At 41.3% G+C, this 16,547-nt stretch overlaps 1 protein-coding gene across 7 annotated transcripts in view; it reads left to right on the top strand.

Moving 5' to 3' along the window:
- The window catches only part of LOC147030900 (protein ENTREP2-like), a 312,148-nt gene that overhangs the window by 95,557 nt on the left and 200,044 nt on the right, over positions 1-16,547 (top strand). The gene's annotated exons all lie outside the window — the stretch shown is intronic.

Genomic DNA, 16,547 nt, shown 5'->3' with positions numbered 1-16,547 from the left:
AAACATTTCAAGTCCAATAATTAAATTCCAAGTGTTGTGGTCAATTTTGTCTATATGTGTTATTTCAACTGAACAAAAATAATTTTTTTAATGACATTATTTTTAATCTAATATTAATGACTTATGTTGGAAAACATGGTTCAATCTTTGGTGTATCCCAAGAACTGGATATTGATGTATCAAATTATTACACAAAGGCACAGGTTGAACGACACAAATATAGTATAGCAAAAAATATTTATCTGAAAAATGTTTATAAATTGATAAATTTTTCAAGCCCGACTGATGCGAATAATGGTGAGATTAAGTGATTTATCACAATATATATCCTTAAATAAAACGGCTGTGCATTCCAAAGTTACAGAAGTGTTGATTTTATCTCTGGGTCATACAGAACTCATAATTTCAATTAAAAGAAAATTTTATAACGAAGGGTTTATCGTTTGTATGAGAATAGAACAATGGGGATATAATATGAATGATTTAGGGTATAAATGGTCATTTAACATTAATCTAGAAGACCTGGAACAATTAAATCAGTCTCGTAAGGAAGAATATTATCCACTTGGTGCCGAAAATGAGTTTTGTGGAAGCACGATTCGCAAACAACAAATAAAAGAATTTAATAAGGATAAAATCAATAATGGTTTTGCCATCGTTTATATCATGAAAATACAAAGAACAGGATTATCTCTCTATAATTCCAGCAATCTGTGTGTGTGTGTGTGTCTGTGACTGCTGTTTCTCTACAACCACTGGTCCAATCTAATTGACACTTGCCAGGTATATTGCTGGGGACCTGAGTATGTGCCTTTTCAAGGTTTGATATTAATTGGACGAGTGGTTCCCATGTTATGGCCATTTATTTGCTAAACCAATGACAGGACACGTTGCTGCGTAGGCGTGGCCGATGGGGAAAGGGCGACATTTAGTTACCAATGACAGGACACGTTGCTGCGTAGGCGTGGCCGTTGGGGAAGAGATCCTCAGATACCAATGACAGGACACGTTGCTTGGCGTTTTGCACCCACAGTATCTATCTTCTATCTATCTATAATTCCAGCAATCTCTGTTTGTTTGCCTTTCAAAAGGTTTGAAATTAATCGGACATTTGGTTCCCAAGTTATGACGAAGTTAGAGCGCGTTCCCCATTACGGGTTACAATGTACGGACTTCCGGATAGTGATGACTTGGTGTATTCTAATAATTTCTCGATTTCTTATGCCTATTTATAGATAAACACAATGCCGCAATCCAGTCGTCGTTTACGAGAGCGAAGGAATGGCCTGTGCTGTTGTTTGAAAGTTTTTTTTTTTTGCACGTACGGGCACGCGAGAGCGAAGGAATGGCCTGTGTAATTGTTGTTTCTGGCACGCGGTTTGAAAGTTTTTTTTTTGCACGTATCTTGCCAAAAGGTGACCACGTGTGATTTCTTTAAAGTCACACTGAGGTGAACAGAGCTGCTATCCACCAGGAGCAACTTCTTGAGAAATATCTGCCTACGAGAGATTCCGATGAGAATTGTTCTTCAGAGTAACCATGAAAAATATGCTTTTTGCCTCATAACGTCACCAAATGACGTCATAATGTCTGAAGCTTGACATATCTAGAAAGCACTCATCGAGGTGTTCAATTTGAGGTACTACACGATATGGTTCCTAAAACTTGAAAATTTGACCTTAGGGTCAAATATGTTTGACCTTTGGCGATAACCATGAAGGTCAATGCCAATCGCCTCCAAAAATTAATCAGCTGAGCGCCAGACCATGAACTATATTCCCATGAAGTTTGAAGACGATCCGATGAAAATTACTCAAAAAATAAGGGTTTCATCGACTCCCCTGATTTGCGACAGTGACCTTGACCTTTGACCTTGACCTTCAAAATTTTGTGCACTGAAAGGGACCTCTATAGGCCTCTGATATGCGAAGTTACAAAAATTTCCAATGATAAATGTGCTCTGCAGAATTTTTTATACTTGATTACAAACAAACAACAACAAAAAAAAAAACATACAAGCTGACTAACATATCTTGCAAAAACTTCGTTTTGGCAAGATAATAATGAAAAAATTTTAAAGTTTAGAAAATGCAAATCTCTTTTAGAAAATCAGAAGAAATCTTGTTGGTTTCCTTTTGTAAAAAAAATATTTTGGATGCAGGAATATCAAGTAATCCAGATGAACATATGTATGATATTCTATGGGGTGAAAGTGGTACATGGATAGTAAGGGATGAGGAAGGAGTTGAAGAAACTGAGAAGAGCGAGAAGGAGGAGAGGAGGAGAGGGAGAAGAGAGAAAAGGAGGAGAGGGAGAGGGAGGAAAGAGAGAGAATAAATACATATAAAAATATGGAAACCAGTGAGATTATAAAAAGATTAAAGGTATTGCAGAAAATAAATAAATCTCAATGCACCGAGGAGGAAAACAAAGAATTGGCAAGTCTATTAGAAATACATGCGTCAAGACTATTAACATCGGTTTCAGGGAGAAGATTAAAACGAGAAAGTGGAGATAAAGAAGAGAAAGAAGGAAAAGATTATATTATTATCTTGCCAAAACAAAGTTTTTGCAAGATATGTTAAGGCCCGGTCACACCTTGACGTTTTAGCCAGCGATGGCAACTTATTAAAATGTATGTAAAACGCTGGCTTACGTTGAACTTTGGATGCTTTTTTTTTTAAAGATTCGGACGTATTCATAGCGACTTGGTCTTATGTATAACCCATTGGTAACTACACAGAACGTTTCGTTGTGTTATAGATAACTTATACCAACGAATGCTGAACCTGTTGTCGGCCGACACAACCGATGCCCAACGATAGTCTAACTCAGGCATAGCGCGTTGCACGCATCGCCGACGATGTCGTGGCGTAGCCTATTAAAAGGCTGACGCACAACGATTCAAATCATAACTGCCGTAGAAATGGAAGGGTCAAAATCGCGGTCACACCTTGGCGATCTTGCCAGCGTATGCCGACGTAACAAAAAGTGTGTCTAAAACGTTGGGGCACGTCGAATACGGTATGGGTAAGTTTGGTATGCGCGAGTAGAACGCTAAATACGCTATCATAAGTCGTAGTAAGTAGAGTACGTCAAGAAATTTTGAACATGTTCAAAATTTTACGACGTACTCGGCGTATGACACACGTTCGCATGCGATGAGGATAAGTTTTACACACGATATGTGGACGCTTACACACGTCCACAAAGGCTACTTATAAGTTACTCATAAGTCGAAACACGTCGCGGTAATGTTTTTTTTAACGCGAAACTTATTTCTAACTTATGTTTGACGTGCTTTGAACCAATTCTTTACGTAGCCCCAACACACATCGACGTATGTAGACGTATTCCAATGACGTCTTCCGGTCGACAAAAAAAATAAATGAACGTGTTTGTAGGTTACAACTGCCATACAAAGACATGTTCCCAGCGGTTTTGGGAATTGGTATATAAAAATGGTGTTCATAAAAGGGGAACCCAACAGTGTTTTCGAGTCCTTTTTGAGTCGATGTCCATGTCAGCAGTAACAGTATCAGTATCAGTATTACTATTAGTATTAGTATTAGTAGTAGTTTGTTCATGTTGGCAGTAGTAGGTGGGTGTGAGGGGGAGGGTGTGGGTTATGATGGATCGTCCTTGCGTCCGCGTGTCCACGGGTAGGTTCATAGGCTGCCACTCAACGATTTAAATGGCTGCATCTCCACTATTGAAAGTAGACGCTTGCGCTCAACAATTGGATTTTTTTTACACTCAACGACTTTTAAACGGTACCACTCAACTATTTTCATTGTTTACAATGAACGATTTAAATTGCTGTCACTCGCCTTTGTTTTTTACGCTGGGGTTTGGAAATTTGAAGCGTTTCTTCTGAACGTGTTAAAACGCTCAAACTCGACTATTTTAAATAGATGCTGCCGATGGACAATTGAAATCATAGCCAAGCTAGACATCGAAGTGTGAACATCCTCGTCATGCCGAAGAAAAGTTTGAAGAATGCTGCAAATAAGTGTCCTGGCCGTGGCCGTGGACGCTGACGCAAGGACGATCCATTATACCGACGTCTTTCAGTCTATGAGTAACTTAAAAGTAACGTCTGTCGATGTGTGGCAACGATCGCGTAACGTGCCAACAACACATTAATCATAGGTAGGAAATAAGTTTCGGGTACTCTAAACATTACCTCGGCGTGTCTCAACTTATGATTAACTTACAAGTAGCATGTGTTGACGTCTGTCAACGATAGCAGACCGTGCCTACAACTTGTGGCCAGCGTAGCGGAACGTGTGAGTCATACGCCGGCATACGTCGTGAAATTTCAAGCATGAAAAAATTTGAGGGCAACCGAAAAGTACAACGTTTAAAGCCAACGTACAACGACGTATGGCAACGTACTACGACGTATGCCAGCGTGCTCTCAATGTTATCAAAACTTACCCATAACGTATTCAACGTGTGCCAGCGTTTTAGAAAAAAAATTCAAAAATCGGCATACGTTGGCTAAAACGTCAAGGTGTGACCGGGCCTTTAGTCAGCTTGTATGCTTTTATTTGTTGTTTGTCTGTAATCACGTATAAAAAATTCTGCAGAGCACAGATATCATTGGAAATTTTTGTAACTTCACATATCAGAGGCCTATAGAGGTCCCTTTCAGCGCATAAAATTTTGAAGGTCAAGGTTAAAGGTCAAGGTCACTTTGTCGCAAATCAAGGGAGTCGACGAAACCCTTATTTTTTGAGTAATTTTGATCGGATCGTCTTCAAACTTCATGGGAATATAGTTCATGGTCTGGCACCCAGCTGATTACTTTTTGGTGGCGATTGGCCTTGACCTTCATGTTTTTTTTGTGTAATCACGTATAAATCACTCTGCAGAGCACAGTTATCATTGGAAATTTTTGTAACTTCGCATATCAGAGGCCTATAGAGTTCCCTTTCAGCGCATAAAATTTTGAAGGTCAAGGTCAAAGGTCAAGGTCACTTTATCGCAAATCAGGGGAGTCGACGAAACCCTTATTTTTTGAGTAATTTTGATTGGATCGTCTTCAAACTTCATGCGAATATAGTTCATGGTCTGGCGCTCAGCTGATTAATTTTTGGTGGCGATTGGCCTTGACCTTCATGGTTAGCGCGTAAGGTCAAACATATTTGACCCCAAGGTCAACTTTTCAAGTTTTTGGAACCATATCGTGTTGTACCTCAAATTGAACACCTCGATTAGTGCTTTCTCGTTGATGATGTTGGTGTAATTGACTTTGTTTAAAGTTTTACATTTTTTTCTTCAATAAATGGAGGAGAGAGTGAAGACATTTCTAAGGATTCTTTATGTTTTAAAAAATTAAGATTCAAATGTGCATGTTGGAAAGTAAAAAGGTTTTCGCACTCTGTCGGAATTTTTCACACAAATAAATGAGTTATTGTCTAAAATGTAAAAAGAAAGCCAAGAGTAAAAATATCTTGAATGCTAAAAGTAAAAATAATAGGGTTATACAAAAAGGTACATGTTCGGTGTATGCCTCAAAAAATAGTGAATTCATCACCAAATACAAACGAGGGGGAGATATAAAAAGTTTTTATCAGGAAGTAAATTTACAACAACTGGAATGCCAGGGGAATTACATCGACCAAGGTATTCTTTCTGTGGTCCAGGAACAAACTTGAATAAAAGATTAGATGAAGCTGACAATCCTAAACCGTGGAGCAAACCTATCAATAGGGTTGATGAAGTGTACATGAGGCACGATATTGATTATGGAAATAGCCCAACGTTGGAAGAAAAACACGAAGCCGATAGAGAAATGTTGTATAATTTGTCTCTGATACAAAATCCAACCTTGAGAGAAAAAATTGATAGGTTCATCATGAAGAAGATGATCAGTACTAAATTGAAACTTAGGTTTGGAAATTCAAAAAACTTATACGCTCTAATGATGTCATTAAGATTGAAGAGCAATTAGCTTGTACATTACATAAACCAATAATCACAAAGTTTCGTAGAAGGAAGGTTTATTCCAAGGAAGTTGATTATATCTTGTCCGCTGATTTAATTGAACTCAATTATGATAAGGGGTACAAGTATGCTTTAACCGTTATTGATTTGAGGAGTAGATATGTGTGGATTGTTCCTTTGAAAAACAAAACAGGTAATACTCTGATGTTAGCTTTCCAACAGATATTCAATAAAAGCAAGAGAAAACCTAAAAAAAAATTGTGGACTGATGAGGGTACAGAGTTCAACAACAAAACATTTATGAATTTTCTTAAAAATAACAAAATTCGATTATACAGCACCTTTAATGAAGGAAAAGCAGTTGTTATTGAGCGTTTTAATCGCACTTTAAAAGTGAGGCTATGTAAAAAATTAACTCAACCCGGTTCTCAACAATGGTTGTCTTTAATTCAGGACATTGTAGATAAGTACAACGACACGATTCATACCTCAATGAAAATGAAGCCATCGGAAACATTCATAAAATTAAAATATGAAAAAGCGATTAATGTCAGAAAGCCTAAGTTCAAAGTTGGTGATATCGTAAGAATATACAGGTGGAAATCTCATTTTGAAAAAGGTCATACCAAGCAATGGACAAATGAACTTTTGAAAATTGTTGATGTCGTCGGTACAGTTCCTTGGACTTACAAATTATGTGATTTAAAGGGGGAAGAGATTTTAGGTTCATTTTATTCACAGGAATTACAAAAGACAAAGATAAATGTAATTTTTTTGACTCCTCCCCTTTTATACTCCGCCACTTTTTGACTCCACCCACACAAGCCACAGCCACACAAGCCCCACTCACAAAAGCCACATCCACACAAGCCCCACCCACATAAGCTCCATCCACATCCATCATATCCACATAATTAGTGATTAGTTTGTAAGTTCCCACACACATGTTTATTTAATTAAAAAAATTGCTCCACCCACACAAGCCACATCCACACAAGCCACACCCACCCACACAAGCCCACCCACCCATATAAGCCGCACCCACAAAGCTCCACCCACAAAGCTCCACCCACATAAGCCCCACCCACACAAGCTCCACCCACACAAGCTCCACCCACCCACACAAGCTCCACCCACCCACACAAGCTCCACCCACACAAGCCCCACCCACCCACACAAGGTCCACTCACCCACACAAGCTCCACCCACACAAGCTCCACCCACCCACACAAGCTCCACCCACACAAGCCCCACCCACTCACACAAGGTCCACTCACCCACACAAGCTCCACCCACACAAGCTCCACCCACCCACACAAGCTCCACCCACACAAGCCCCAGCCCCATGTGCACCCCCACCTTTGACCCACCACCCCCCTCATCCCACCCCTACCCTTCCCCACACACACACGGGGAGGGGACTGGAGGGGAGAGGGATGAGGAGGGTGGTGGATTGTTTGGGGAGTGCACCTACCCCCCCCAACCCTAACCCTCCTCCAACCCCCCCTCCCCCCTTTACATATCCTTTATTCTTTTCTTATCTATCTATAATTCCAGCAGTGTGTGTGTGTGTGTGTGTGTGTGTGTGTGTGTGTGTGTGTGTGTGTGTGTGTGTGTGTGTGTGTGTGTGTGTGTGTGTGTGTGTGTGTGTGTGTGTGTGTGTGTGAGAGACCGCTGTTTCTCGACAACCTCTGGTCCGATCTAATTGAAACTTGCCAGGTATATTGCTGGGGACCCGAGGATGTGCCTTTTCAAGGTTTGATATTAATCGGACAAGTGCTTCCCAAGTTATGGCCATTTATTTACCAAACCAATGGCAAGACACGTTGTTGCGTGGGCATGGCCGATGGGGAAGGGAAGCACAGCCACGTTCCCCATTATGGGTTACAACGTACGGGCTTCCGGAGAGTGATGACTTCGTGTATTCTAATAATTTCTCGATTTCTTATGCGCATTTATAGATAAACACAATGGCCCAAGTTATGATCGTTTTCATATTAGACGGTGTATAAATTTTGGGAACATCAGAGTGCTGGTATGCTCCGAACCAGGAAGTAAATTTTTTCTCTCTCTTCTCTTCTCTTTTTGTTTTTCCTTGCCACGACATTGCGAAAAGGTAAAATACGTTGGCGCTAATTGAATAATTGGGTATTAAAAATAAATTGCGAATAATCGTAACTGCGAATAATATCGAACTTCCGGGTCACGCACGTACGGGCACGTGAGAGCGAAGAAACGGCGTGTGGTTTATTTATTTATTATTATTACTATTACTATTATTATTATTTAAGCCTGGTGTTGGCTTAGTGGTTAGGGTGGCGGCTTGGGATCCCAGAGTCCTGAGTTCAAGCCCCGTTGGCTGCTGAATTAACACCAGGGGGTTGACTCAGCCTGTCATCCTTCCGAGGTCGGCGAAATGAGTGCCAGTGTACTGGTCCCGGTGTATGCCCCGGTTAGAATAGGTGTACCATATCCCTGTGTGTCGTAAGAGGCGACCAGGATTGGCGTCAGGAAGGGCATCCGGCCATAAAACATTGCCTCAAGAAAAAGCCAAACCCCTGCACAGCAGGGAAAAATGGCTGTAAAAACGGTCTTTTTTTTTTTTTTTTTTACTATTATTATTATTTTTTTTTTTTTACAGGCACGCACTAGTAATTCAAAATCAGATAATTATTAGGAAAGCATTTATAATTAAACAAAAGTAATAACATTGAACAAAATCTTCTTCCCAGCAGTCTGATGGTTTGTTTTGGTTTTGAAACTCGATCAACATATTTTGTTCAAAACAAAGAGTGAAGAACAATTAGGGTATATAAAGATGATTATATGATGATATTAATAAAATAACAAGCTGGGAGGCGACATGGCTGCTCGCTCAAGATGGAAAGCTGGCCGACACGACTAGCCGATATTCATGTACATGCTATCACTCAATTTAGCACAATAAATATGATTATCACAGCCCTCTTAGTTTGCGCCCAGAAACCCGCCTTGTGAAATTTCAGGCATGTTTCCAAAGAGATTCTAACAAATGGCAGTCCTGGTAATTCCATTTATCTATTCGCTAAAGATTTTATTTTTTATATGATGCTGTAAGACATTCTCCTTGGGTACAAAAAAAAACAGGTCCCTCGGAGGTCCAGTTTCGGAGATATTGATTTTTTTGTACAGTCCACAATAAGTGTACGATGTACGATAAATATTTTAGCTGTTGGTAAGCAACGGAGGTGTGTATAGCAACCATTCATTTTTGTGTACATGCTAGCCACATTGTACACATTTCATCCAAGTTTCATCAAAACCAGATTCTTTCTCTTAGAGATATTCGCAATTAACCATTTCTGAAATGTTTGACATGTACTCGCCCAAAACCTATCTCCTCCTACAAATATTTTTTGTTCGGGCTGCAAATTGGCATGAAGGGAGGGAGATAGATTGCGCACAGAACTCTAAGCTTCGATTTTTCGATTTTTTTTTGATTTTTTGACCACTTTAAAGGGCCGTTGCTATGCCGTTGCTAGGGCCCGGGGTCCTATATTCGAAAGCACATGATTCCCAGAAATATTGGTCCTACCTACCAAATTTCATTGGAATCGGTTGAGTGGTTTAGCCCCAAGGCTTGACCGAAGTTTCGCGGACAGACAGACAGATGAAAATGTCCAGAATAAGGGTGCTCTAAGAGCAGCCAATAAATATAACATTTACCTCCAGAATATAGTGTCATGTCAGATTCCTCCAAAAGATTAAGTTGTGTGTTTGGTTCATCCAGACAGGTGTTTAAACTGAAAAAAGTCAGACACACACACACACACACATAAACACACACACATAAACACACACATAAACACACACACACACACACACACACACACACACATAAACACACACACACATAAACACACACACACATACACACACACACACATAAACACACACACACATAAACACACACATAGACGCACACATATAAACACTCATGGACAAAGACACACATGCACACACACATGCACACACACATGCACACACACATACACACACATATACACACATATATATATATATATATATATATATATATATATATATATATATATATATATATATATATATATATATATATATATATATATATATATATATATATATATATATATATATATATATATATACACACACATACACACATACACACACACACATACACACACACATACACACACAAAGGCAGAGATAAAGACATATCGACACACAGAGGTCTAATATCTCACCTTTGACTCGACTCATTCAAGATCAGAGGATGTGAGAGGACTTATTGCCAGCCAACAAAAATATCATTCAATTCTTTTCTGAACAATCGAATGTCTTCAAGGAAGTCATTCATTTTTAGCCACTCATCGTGTAATTCAAAGGCCTCCTTTTCTTCATTAGTTATCAACGATGTTCTTATTGGGGACAACCTGTTAGAAAAAGACACACAATAATTATTGGTTGTATCGTGATTTAAATCTGTTTGAAACAACAAATAATGAATTGGGTTGAGGATCTCACCTGCCATCTTGTGAAAACGATTGATCTGCAAGGTTGTAGTAATAATCTGAATGCTCCATTTTCGTAATAAAACACGAACGGCACACACGTTGGTTTAAATAAGCAACTTGATGACGTAATGGGAGATTTCACAACAATGTTTTTTTCAGGGTGGGTCCAACATAGGAAATGACCGGAATTTTTTTGGCTTGGTTCGGGCGAGGCAGCTTGGCTGACTCCAGACTGACTCATTTTAACACAAAAATGAAACAGCTTGCTTTGAATGATTTTGAGAAAAACCTACGTTTAAGAGCTGTTTTTGCTTAATTTTAGCTAAACTTTGTTCTGTTCGTGTTCTGATGATTTAAGATATAACTATGAGAGACATGGGCACAGAATACTTTCTCATCTTCACAGCATGACAGTGCTCTTAAAGGCACTTCCCCATTTTACAGAACCAAAGGAGGGATCATGAACTTCCCTTTCTTTCGTGCTTGAAGAGATAAAGTGAATATACTCGATGGAAATGAATGTTATAAGAAAATTAAGTTATTCCCTAAAGTAGAACATGGGCAAATATTCGTTGGTTCGCTCTTTGAGTGGAATGAAAATATGAAAGGGAAGAAGTGCTTTAATCAGTAAGTCTCAATCTTTCAAAGTCTCCATTTTACATTTGCTTGTATGGGAGGGAAGGGGATAGGTGGGGATAAAATCAGTCTCCTATTTTGGGCGTTTGGGGCTTGAGTCAGAAAGTTTTCCCCTTTTTCCCCATTCATTTGAATGGGAGTCCCAGAAACCCCATTTATCATCTACTCACTATGTTATAATCACTTTGCCACAGATGTTCTCTTGCCCCCACCTCTACCCCATTTGGACATAAATTTTGATATTTGAGATATTTGCATAAAAAATTATAACGGCACTCTGTAGAGCACATACCTCCGCCGTGCTGAACAGGTTACGTTTTGTATCCCATTGATAGGCTGGATCTGGATCCAGACTTGAACCAAAATCGAGTTGGCTTGTTCTTATAACCTAACTAATTTGTCCACCAAGTTTTGTCATAACACGACCAACCTTCTCCACAACTTTTTGAAATATTGTGCTACGTACACTGTCACACTCCACTATTTGCGGATTTGCTATTCGTGGACTCTGTGTTTTCGCGGTTTATAAATTATGACCCGCTTCAACATTTGTGGCCCTGTGCTTCGTGTGTTCAGGGCTTGTTTTTTTCTTCACATTTTCATGGTTTTTTGCAGCCATTTTCGTGGGATTTTTTTTTTTTCCCCCTCATGAATGACGAACCGCCAGGAACTTATCCCTCCTTTTTCCATTGAAACAATGCCCCAACATTCTCGGATTTTCATTCGCGGCATTTTTCAGGAACATATCCCCCGTGAATAGCAGGGTCCGACAAAATATCGTTTTGGCCCCAATGTTCAATGGTAAAGAATCACTTGTAAAATTTAAAAACCTTTCGTATCTGGATCTTCACCAAAATCGAATCGATTCTTCCTTTTGACACACCCAAACTATCCACCGAGTTTCGTCTGAATATGTCCATAACAGTTTGAGATATCATACTATATATCGTATATCGTTTTAGCCCTGTCACTCAGTGGTGAAGAACCACTTCAACAATTCTCGGATCGGATTCTGATCCAGAGCGTCACTAAAATTGAACCAATTCTTCCTCGTCAAACACCCAACCTGTCCACAACTTTTTGAGATATCCTGCTCACAGACAAACAGATAGGGGTGAAAACATAATCTCCATCCACCTTCGGTGCGAGGGTAAAGATCGAACACCACTTGCTCTCTCGTGGGCTTTTCAAAAACTGGCTTCAAAAGCAATCCGGGAATAGATTGAGAAAATCCTCCTCGGTTCTGTTGTTTCCCTGTTCCTGGACCCAATCTATCCTTTGCAAATGAACATCCCCTGCAGTCAACATGCTCAGCCTGGTGTTGACTTTATGGTTGAGGTGGCTGGCTTAAGATCTTCAGGTCCTGAGTTTGAGGCCCTGTCATGCTGTTAAAATAACACCAGGTGGGTTGACTCAGCATGCCATCCTTCCGAGGTCAGCAAAATGAGTACCTACCTGCTCACTGGGATAATAAGCCATTCGAGTACCCTTCATCAGAGTGGAGACCCATCCAGGATTGTACTCCTTAGCCAACGCAACTGATTCTGCAGCCCTATGCACCTTACGGCGTGAAAGGAAGGGTTATTTACAATCAACACTCGACCATTTCCATGGGACTTTCTGAATTATTCATGAACCCATCTCTCCTGCTTCTCCCTCATATTAGGACCCCGATTAAAAAATCATACAAGTATCTTACTATTTTTCCAATCACTAATCTCAATCCACACAGAATCCTCGACATTAGATCCCTCCTTAATGTCATTCCTTCCCCTCGATGCAATAGTGTATTTTACCCACATTGCCATCCACCCTCCTATCTTCCCATTCCAGTCACACCTATACATCTTGCAGCCTTCTAGTCCTGCCTTCCAACTACTCACCTCATGAAACCATTTCTCACTTCCTGCAACTATGTCATACTCCTCAGTATGTACTTTAGCCTCAATGTCCTCCGTCTATTTCTTTAAACTCCTGCCTTTAGTAGATACATTGGTATATTTAAACTCCTTGCATAATGTCCTTAACGTTTTGCTAAGTGTGACTACCCTTTACTGCCTGTTGCCACCAACCATGCCATCAGCAGCAGTCTCCCCACCCCCCACCCCCCACTCCACCCACTGGGAACAGCATCCCATTCCCTCCTCCAGCCTAAAAAAATCTTTAATCTCCCTTCAATTTTCATTGCAAATTTTGCTTCCCCCTTTCTGTTATAGTCTAGTTCCATCATTGTGGAAACATTGCCCCCTAAAAGACTCTCAATGTTTTGAAAACCCAAATCCATGCTGTCCACACGATTTCTCCAACCACAGGTAAACGTGTATCACTCTACTTGTGAATTCCACACCACCACATTCTCAGGAGAATCCTGGAAAAAAAATTACATTGATAACCCTTTCCCTCAATCCTTTTCTTTTCCCTCAAATCAATAACCCAACAATTTAAATGTAGCCTTCAAGGCCCCTGAATATATTCTTCCGACATTTATAGCACAAACATGCACCACAATATCCCTCCACCATGACCTGACAAAAATGTCATCCAATAATCCATCAATTTCCCTTTCCCATGCCCCTCGAAAACAAAACCTAAAATCCTACTTTTTCAATCCTTGACACAAAATGGAGAATCCACACATGCAATAGCCTCACCCCCAACAAAAACTATTTCCCTGGCCTTCCTCCCTCCCATTTCCATCCAACGCCTACCACCTACTACCATCCAACGCCTCCATCCACACAAAGACCTCACATGCACCCGCAGCAACCACAGCACTGACTGCAACAACTGCAACCCCACTGCCGACTGCATCAATGATGTACCCACCGCTGACCATTCCTACCACATCCTCACCACGGTTACCCTCACTCAAAACACCCCAACAAGTTCATTAGCCACAGCACCCCCACCTGCACACTCTGCAACCCCACCGTCACCCATACTCCCACTTGTGCAAACCCCACCAAGACTGATGTCCACACCAATCATACTCATCATGTCACCCGCCTCCTCTACACTCCCACCGCCATCAGCACACTCTGCATTCGTACTGTCACTCTCACAATCCTACATTCACCATATCCTCACTTATGCAAGCACCTGCTGCAGACCAACCTCCCCCCCCCACTTCCCGAGCACGATCAACCTTCCTCCACGAATATCCCACCCTCTGACAAATCTTGCAAACTTTTTGTGACCTTTCCATAACTCTTCCACTAAGACTCTTAGATGAGCAACCTCCAAGTATTTACTGCAAGAAAGATAGTACCCCCCCCCCAATTCCCCAGTCGCTCCCATCTCAGACACCACTTGCATATAACACCCAATTAATTATTTACGAGTACAATTGTTCATGCATTTGGCCCTGGCCTTGCACTTATTGAGTGACTTATGCTTCCTGTCGTCCTCTTCTTATTAAAGCTTATACTCCTTGATGCCATAATCTGGAGCAGGTTGATCATCATCACGCTCAGTAGATGTGCCCTTTGAGTGATTCATCTCTCCGATGTCATTCCACGAGGAGCTGCCATTTTGAGATCCACTCAGTCAACACCCATCCTCCAGCCTCAGGCCAATACACTCACCTCCATGACGCTGATCAAAACTGCACCCTCTACGAATGCCAAATCTATCTGCATGGCTGACCACCTTGCCACATGCCCACCCACTTCTGGAGCACCCTTGGACTTCAGTAGGCCACCCAAAGCTATTTGTAGAGAACACTATGGACCCTTTACCCTTGTCTTCAATCAGATGCTTGAAGGTCTAGAAAACAAGGCTCGGACCAATAACTCTCCGATCAGGCCACCCAACCCACCGGTTGGTATGAGAGACAAATCGCTGCTCCAAGCTACTCAAAGGAGACGCTGCATTTGGACTGGCTGTTGGGAGTAAAGGGAATCCCCATTAAAGCGCCTGCTACATGTAGGCCAGACCGCAGGTGAATGTGCTGCTCACCCTCCCTGACTCGGCAGCTCATGTTCTGTGACAAAACTGTGCAGTGGTGTGTTATTGCCCCTTGTAGGCTGTTCCACCACTGCTGCTGCCTCGTTAGTCACTCTGGACCTCCTCTTGGCCTTCACGGCCTTTATGGTATCGAGCATATCTGACTCGTCTTCCAATAAATGGTCAAATTGGTTTGTGATGGCATAGCCAAAGTCCTTTTGCACATTTCCAGACATAATGCTTTGCTCAAACACCAGATTGCACTCTGATGCCGAGTGTTTGATGAGCGCCGCCATTACCCAATGTGATGCAAGGTCCAGGCTCTGGCATGCAAAACCGATACACTTGTACATTGAACTGGACAGCTTGATGCTCATGTCTCGTTTATCCGTTTGTTCCTCAACAAATTATTCCTTTTGGCAACCTGTCATATGGGTAAGCAATTATAATTCTCCCATTTAATGTGGTCTGCACAATTGTGGGAAGGCTCATGTATCTGTTGACAACAGAAAAAAACACAAATTGGCCATTGTAGCTCCTCCCATTCACCACAATTTTTATCTGTTGTCCGCCATGACAACTGGACAGGCACCATTGTACCTTCAATTACGCGGCGTAATGCCAAGCCTTAATTATCTTGTGATGTGCGAACGAAAAGACAGTCAGGAGAAAGGGGAGGTCAAAGCATGCGGAGCAAAAACCTCGTGTTTTGATTATTTTGAAAGAAAACTGAAACAGAAATGGGCTTTTTGTCCACGAAGACGGTCTTTCATCGATTGCATACTTTTGACTGACATTTAAAACACCAACACTTCAAGCGATGATGCGCACAGAAAGGATGAGTGGGAAGAAGAGCGCCAGCAGCCCGCACTTCCACAAAACGATCTCATCTTGGCACGGAGACATTTAGGGCTGCTGTCGTGGTTGCAGACATGGAGTCCTAATGCGGCAGGGTGGTTAAGATGTCATCAGAGCCGTTGTAGTGGTTTCAGACATGGAGGAGTCCTATTGAATCAAGATGGTCAACCCCTCTGCTAGCTTTGGCTTATTCTTATGAAATATCGAATCGGATCTTTAACGTCCCACAAAACGATGGTGTGGTGGTTCCTGATGCAGAGCCCTCTGATGGGTGCAATCTCGTTGAGAATCAGTCAAATCCTGCAGATCCATACATTCTGCCGAGCTGACTTGCCAAAATACTTGTACAAAACAGATGATTTATCGTATTGTAGACATGTATACTGTACATACTTGAGGCTCGTGGAAGAGCTAGTTCACTAAACGGATCAGGATGTAGCAGCCAAACACAGGATGCAAAACACGCATGCATGGGGTGGACAAGATGGATGCAGACGAAAACTCCACGGAGGGATCGTTTCGAAATTCGTGGAGTGAAACCAACGAAGCAATGCAGACTAGCAGACACATCAATGTCGACCTACCTACAAGCAGTCATGCACAGTCATTTAAACAACC

The sequence above is a fragment of the Eptatretus burgeri genome, chromosome 3 (assembly GCF_056783735.1).
Source record: "Eptatretus burgeri isolate ZD-2024b chromosome 3, Ebu_testis_v1, whole genome shotgun sequence".
NCBI lineage: Eukaryota > Metazoa > Chordata > Myxini > Myxiniformes > Myxinidae > Eptatretus > Eptatretus burgeri.
This window is presented reverse-complemented; position numbering and strand designations above follow the sequence as displayed.